This window comes from Tupaia chinensis, unplaced genomic scaffold, assembly GCF_000334495.1.
Source record: "Tupaia chinensis unplaced genomic scaffold, TupChi_1.0 Scaffold000211_1, whole genome shotgun sequence".
NCBI classification, from domain to species: Eukaryota; Metazoa; Chordata; class Mammalia; order Scandentia; family Tupaiidae; genus Tupaia; species Tupaia belangeri.
The window spans coordinates 1,281,084-1,288,323 of NW_006159686.1; the positions used below are offsets into that span (position 1 = coordinate 1,281,084).

The 7,240-nt window shown below is 64.7% G+C and overlaps 1 protein-coding gene across 2 annotated transcripts in view; it reads left to right on the forward strand.

Moving 5' to 3' along the window:
• Positions 1 to 7,240, forward strand: part of STX2 (syntaxin 2) — a 96,262-nt gene that overhangs the window by 35,523 nt on the left and 53,499 nt on the right. The gene's annotated exons all lie outside the window — the stretch shown is intronic.

Consider the following 7,240-nt stretch of genomic DNA (forward strand, 5'->3'; position numbering starts at 1 on the left):
GGGGGTCCGGCTCCAGCGCAAGGGGGGGAGGAGCATGGTGGGGTGCAGGTGTGTGTCCAGCCCTGACCGGATGGGGGGGAGGAGCATGCTGGGTGCAGGTGCGTGTCCAGCCCTGCCAGGGTGGGGAGGAGCACACTGGGGTGCAGGTGCGTGTCCAGCCCTGACCAGATGGGGGGGAGGAGCATGCTGGGGTGCAGGTCCATGTCCCAGCCCCGCCGGGGTGGAGATGCCGGGGAGAGGACTATGGCATGTCCAAGCCCCATTCGGGATGCTGGGGCGCATACCCCCCACGAGTACATGTACCCTCTAGCAGTTAAAAAAAGGAATTAAATTGTGAGTTTATTTTGCTACAAGAAGCGTGGAACCCACGTATAGCTCTAATAACGGTACCCCACGAGCTTGCCGGAGGCCCGGTGCGGCTCTCCGGACAGGCGGACTGCTGCGGGGGCTTCTCGGGCTGGTAGCAGCCTGCGAGGCGGACTCAGAAGCGGGAATGCCTGCTGCGCCCGTGTGCCGCTCCGTCACCTCCCGCCGTGCCGGGCCTCGGGGACAGAGACAGAGGAGCGCGGCCTGCCCGGCCTCACGAGGGGCAGGCCGCTCCAGTACTCCTTGAGGGGCCGTGCAGGCGCCCTGTGTGCGAGGTGCCGTGAGACCACGGGGGCGGGGGGCCTGGGGAGAAACTGAGAGCGGGCCGTCCGTCTGTCCGTCCGTCCCAGGTGACCGTCCTTGTTGACACTGGTCCTCACCAAACAAGCTCTTGGCTCACAGTGGGTGCTTAACCAGTGCCCCTGGGAAAGTGCTTTCGGCCCGACCCGGCTTCGGACCAGCCCAGAGCTAGTGGGCGGCTCGGCTCTGCCGTGAGGCTGGGCAGCGGCTCCCCTCACATCCATGGCCAAGAGCCACGTCTGCCGCCGTGACAGCGCCACTCGTGAGCTCCTGGCAGGCCGTGCTGCGGCCTCTCCTCTGTCCCAGCCAGCAAACACGTGAGCCCAGGGATGGGGCACATCCCGGTGCTGGGCACAGAGCAGCGGGCGAGACAGGGAGGCCCGACTCACAGAGATGGCATTGCACACGCACGTGCACAGGTGTGTCAGACACCAGTGAGTGAGTGGAAGTCCAGCAAGAGACACTCGCGGTGGGGCGAGCAGAGGGTTCCACGGGTTGGTGCAGGGCCAGGGCCGGGGCCGGGGGGCCTGGGGGAGGCCTGAGTGTTCGCAGGCAGGAAGGATGGACCCGGAGCCCATAGCTGCCCCTCGAGGCCGTGTGTGGGAAGGGCTCTCTGGTGTTTGGAGCAGGTGGGACGGCAGGTCCGGAGCACTGACCTTCCCTGTGGCCTCTTGTGTCCGCTGTGAGCTCCCCGGAGCCTCCACAAGGCCGTGGTGGGCTTATGGGCTGTCCCCTCTGTCTGGGCTGCAGAGGTCCTCCCTCCTCCCTGCCCCTCGGGCAGGTCCCCCAGCCCAATGCCACCTGGAAGAAAACCTGCTTATCCTGCTCTCGGAGCTGGGGGACCGTGGCATGGGCTCCTCCAGCAGCCCGGGTGAGGCCCAGCGAGGCTCCCTCTGGTAGACGGTCTCCACACCAGCTCAGCGTGTGCGTGCCGAGAGCCTTCAGGGCTGGCAGCTGCCTGGGACGGCAGCCAGGCCGCGTCCACCTGGCGTGACTGACGTTGCTCCCGGCTTCCTGAGAATGCCGCGTTACGGTGTTCCGCTGTTGCCGGCGTGCAGAGGCAGGCGGCCGTCACAGTAGCTGTCTCTCTGGTTCCGTCATCTCATCCCCACCAGGCAGCGTGCTTCGGAACATCAGGAAACTCCGTGTGGTCTGCCCAGAGCTCCAGGGCGCTGGCTCTTGTTTGCTTCTGAGCGGGAGCTGCTGGGAAGAGGGTGTTGCGGCCTGGGATTGCGGAGCGCTGGGAGGGCGGGTGCTTCCTCCGCCTGGGCTGGGCGGGCACTGACCCCACCCCAGCCATGCCTGGGCTCTGCGTCTTGGCCTGCCGGACCTGTCCGTGCTGACACACAGCGGGTGCCCGCTCGATGTCTCTTAAAACACAGGTGGGTGGAGGGCTGGCTGGGCATCTGCACCCCAGACTGGGGGGCCCCTGGTGTCCTCCCTCTGCTCCTGCCCCACTTACGGCCCCTTTCCTTTCAGAACCACTTTCTTGGCCTCTGAGTTGAATAAAGATACATTGTAAACACATTTTCAACTGCTCCCGAAGGCAATGACAACGTCTGTGACCACATGCCACTATGTGCCACTATGTGCCACCTCACAGCCACTGTGGCCACTGGTCATCTCGTCCCCTCGCAGACACTGCACCCACCGGCCTCCTCGCAGCCCCAAGGCTCGCATGGTGACCGTGCTGCCGGCTCGGACCTGCTGGCAGGTGGGACCATGACCATGTAGAGGTGAGGTGGCTTCGTCAGATGGCGGCTGCCGGGTGTCCTGTGCGTGTGCCCTGCAGCGCCGTCCCTGGCCCCGGGCATGCGCGGCATCCCTGGGGCTGTGAAGACCCCCTGTGCTTGGGCCCCTCAGGCCTCTTAGGGCTGGCGCTCTGGGACGGGCACGGCACCAGGATTTTCTGAACGTGTCACGAGGTCCGAGTCAGCTGCCGTCCTCATTGCCGGTCAGCGCGTCGGTGGTCAGTCCTGCCATAGCAGCCCCCCAGGCGGCTTCAGAGCCTTCCTGTCACCTGTGCAAGGGGCCTCTCCCGTGACGGTCCCCAGCCCCTGTCGGGATCTTGGGCACGCACACACATGCACCTGGCATGAGGTTTAAGCCACTGGGTCCAGGACTCGAACCACAGTTGACTACGTGGGAGTCCAGCAACGTAACCATTCCACCATCTGCTGGTTCCTGGCCTCCGCGTTTCTGACCTGGCGCAGGCTTGACTGTGAGTTCCTGAGTGCTGGTCTCACACTGTTGGCAGCTTGGCAAACCATCCAGCCTCGTACGCTCCATTTCCCACCTAAGCAGTAAGTGTGACTCACCGTTCCGGAGGTGCCAGGTCCTGATGGGACACACGTGCGGGTGAGTGGGCGCTGCAGGGGGGCGCTTCCGAGCCTGGACCCCCGTGGTGTGAGCGAGCTCTGTGCATCCCGCCCGTCTGAGCTGCTGTTCAGCCACCCTCAGAATCGCGGATGGAAATGGTTTCTCATCTCTGTAAATAAGCCTGCCAAGCGAGCGGGTTAATGGGCTTAATGAGTCGTGTTGTGAGAGTCAGGCCTGGCCAAGAGCACGCTGATCCGCCTCCCTCTGGAAATTTCCTTAGGGGAGGGCAGCGCGTCTCCCCGAGCGACTTGAGGGCTCAGGAGGAATTACCTTGGGGCCCGGCCCGCCCGATCGCGATCGGAGGCTGGGCCTCAGCTGCTCAGCCCCACTAATCTGCCTTGGAAGCTCCTTCTGGAGGTGGAGCATGGAGGGGAGACCCTTTCCCCCGAAATCACATCACAGCTCAGCTCAGCTCGAATCATGCCTGGGAACCAGTAACCCGCTGCGGGACACCGGCCATCGTCATGTGAGCGGCGTTTCTGTGTCAGACACCCGCGTCCACCAGCGTCGCCCCGGATGGTCATTTTTCGTGTCCTTAGAGACGTGCAGGCATCGTTCACTCTGTCGCGCAGTGAACCAGCAGCTCCCGCAGGTGGCCCTGCCCCAGGGCACGTTGGGCAGTGTCTGGAGAGGGCTTTGGCCGTGGCGGCTGGGGGCTGGGTGTGGGAGCCGTGCTCCTGCACTTGTGGGCAGAGTCTGGGGAGAGGCTGTTCTAGTCCGTAGCCCACCGCAGCCTTGTGCCCTCCACCCCCCAGCGTGAGTCCTGAACCGCCCTCAGCCCTGTGCTGGGGGGGGTCACTTTAGGCCTCGCCCCTTCCTGCTGCTCTTTCCTTCCGAGGGGGAGAGCGGCCACAGCCCAGGGCGAAGACGCTGCCTCCGCCCCAGCTCACACAGCCCCGGGGCGCGGCAGCGAACAGGCCGGGAGAGCTGTGCTTCCCAGGGCTATTCTGGGTTAGGGTGTAAAGCTGGCGTCCATCTGTCCTGCTGCTCAGACCGCCCCTCTGGGGAGCCAGGTCCTGAGTGGGCAGGGAGCTGTTCTCGGCCCAGGCGAAGGCCCTGCTGGCAGCGGCTGCTGCCCCGGGGCACCGGTGCGGGATCGGGTCTGTACCGAAGCGTGAGGACGGCCTGGGGCCCTGCGGACTCGCTTGGTGCGGTGAGCTGCAGCTGTGGTGTGGTGCTCGTCCTCCCGGACTCCTTCCTGGGCAGGACTCGCTCGTGGGATGCGGCCACTTTTCACTGAGGGGCCCCGCTGTGCCCACCATGGGCCCCTAGCAACTGCGGCTGGTGACGCGCTTGCCATAAATATTTAAACGACTGTTTGTGTGCAGGCCAGGCACGTCAGCGGCCGGGGTCAAGCTTTTTGGCCTTTGGGAGTTTACTCTGAAATACGATTCTCCTGGTCTCTTTCCCAAGCGTGTCGTCCGGCTCTGTTCACGGGGAGATGGGCGCGTCTTCATCAGCCATGGGCGAGGACGGGCGTGCGGACAGCGACACCTGCCCTGGCGTGGGTCGGCGCGGCTGTCTGCAGTTTCAGGGCCAGAGGCGGGTGTGGCCAGGCAGGGCCGCAGAGCATCACCGAGCTGTTCCAAGTGGGCCCCGGGAATCCTGAACGCCGACCCCCAGCCTCCTCCCTGTGTGGGGCTGGGCCTCGCCAGCCTGCCTGGCTCCCAGGTGCTTGGTCGTTACCACGCTGCCTCTGAGCACGGGATGCTGTGGTCCGTGGTGGCAGCCTCCACCTGGACGCCCAAGACAGACTCCAGCTACCCAGTTCTGCTCCGGACCACACGCGACATGCCCCAGACTCGGGCCGGCCATCTCCTCTGCTTTAAAGCAGAGAAAGGTCGAAAAGGGCGACCTGAAGGCAGCTGGGGTGCTTTGCCGCAGCACTGGGGGCGCGGGGGCCACGTCTCTGCAGAGACCACGGGAGCTACACGGTGCGCGCCGTGGTGGGATGGTGGTGTGTCCCGTATCCTGACGTGGAGGTATCGAGGCCTTTAGGAGAGGCCTAGCGGATGGCCGTGGGGTTGCAGGTCCCGCCACGTGGCTGGATTAACGCTGCCCAGGGAGAGGCAGGGAGTCTCCTTGTCCTCAGAAGGGGCGACCCTCGAGGGGCAGGAGTCAGGAGAGATGGAGAGAGGGAAACCCAGCAGAGCCGGAGTGAGCTGCGTGTACCGTGGGGCTCGGGGCAGACGGCAAGCACGGTCACGTGGGTTTGATCACGGGCTCCATGTGCGAGCTCTGAGGCCCGTGCTGTGCCCACAGCGATGCGCAGGGGAGGGCGGGGTCTGCAGGTGGCCCTGTGCACGTGCCCGTGGACTGCCTTCTCTCTGCCATGTGAGGCCGGCCTGTGCCTGTGGACTCGCCAGGGCCAGGGCTGTGGTTCTCCGTGGACTGCTGTCTCGGGGGTTCCAGTTAGCAACACAGATAGACCAGGACTGTGCGTATGTGTGCACATGTGTGAGCGTGTGATGGACCAGGACCGCACATGTGTGTGCACGTGCATGTGCGTGTGATGGACCAGGACTGCGTGTGTGAACGTGTGCGAGCATGTGATGGACCAGGACTGTGCATGTGTATGCACGTGTGTGTGTATGTGATGGACCAGGACCGTGTGCGTGCTTGCACAGGTGCGAGTGTGTGATGGACCAGGACCACGTGTGCGTGCAGTGTGCGTGCGTGTGATGGACCTTTGCCTTGGGGTGCATACCCACACACGGCCCTCCTCTACAAACACCAGCATTGGGGTTCTTAAGGTCTTGCCACAGGACGCAAGCTCACGCTCTCAGAAGAGACGGGTGCCGTGGGCGACTCCCCAGCGTGGAGGCGGCGAGGCTGCTCTGGCCTCAGAGCCTCTGCAGGAGCATCCTCCCGGCCTGCCAGTGCCCCTCCAGGCTTGCTCCCACCCTGGTGTCTGCCCTCCTTCCTCTCAGAGCTGTCTGAGCTCCAGAAGGCACCAGGCCAGGTGTGAGCTGTGGCTTTGGCCGGACCCCTGCGGGGCGTTTGGAAGACCGCACGGACTTGTAGAGCCGGGGAGGCTCAGCTGGCCGGGCATGGGTGTTTTTAGCACCAGCCCCGGGCAGGTGTAGGGACAGCGGACTGCAGTGGCTTTGCCAGGTGAGGCGGCCAGAGAGGGGGACCACAGAGACACCCTGGCAGGGGCGTCTTTGAGGGCAGAGCCCCAACTATTCATACGGGCAAGGGAGTGAGTGTGGAGAGGGGTGTGCATGTGGGCGTCCACGCGTGTGCACGCGTGTGCAGGCACTCCAAATCCCAGCAGGATAGAGAACTGGAGAAGGGGCTGTTGTACGGCGATGTCCCCCTGACGTCCCACTGACGGTGCTCCCTCTCTCTCTCTCTGGAAAATTAAAGAACAACAACAACCAGATGGCAGGCAGGCCGTAGTTCTCCAGGAAAGACAAGAGGCATGTGCCGGGGAGTGAGAGCCCTCCACTGCCGGCGGCCCCGGGACCCGGAGAGCGCGGTCCTCCGAGGGCTCTGGCTGGGACTTTGTGTGCGCGTGTGCACGCGTGTATGCCCACGGTGTTTTCAGACAGCTTTGCTGTGCACCGTCCTCCTCCCCGGCCTCCCAGGGGCAGGGTCACAGCCTGCACCATCACATCGGCCTTGTCCTGATCTCGGGGTGCTAGGGACCCGCTGTTACGGAAAAGGGAGATGATTTGTTTATGGGGGAGTTCTCTTAAGGAGAGGCCACGTCGCTCCTGAGTGGCTGCTGTGACTGGGGCCCTGCTGTGCTGGGGCAGCTAGCGGGATGGGGACTGGCCTTCTAGGGTGTGAGGGACCCTTAGGCCCTGCACCGGGCAGTGACCCCGACACACCTCGTTGGGCTCCCCCCCGCCTTGTCTCACTGGCCCCGACAGCCCCGGCTTCCCTCCCTCCAGCCACTCCTCTCCAAGCTGTGCAGCCCAAGGGGAGCTCATCCGTGGGAGCCCACCAGGGTGCTGATGGGAAGGCAGTGGGTCGACACACCCAGGCGCAGGCCGGCTCCTCTCGTCCGTGTGACTCACCGCGACAGACGCCATGTGCCCAGCAGACCCGTCTGCAGATTGAATTACAGGCTGCTCAGTGGACACAAAGCAGGCCCCGGCCGGCTGGGGCGGCCCATGAATTAGTAAACAGCCTTCCAGTTTGACACCGGCTCCCCTGGGGGGGGGGGGGCGGGGGTGGGGCGGGGGGG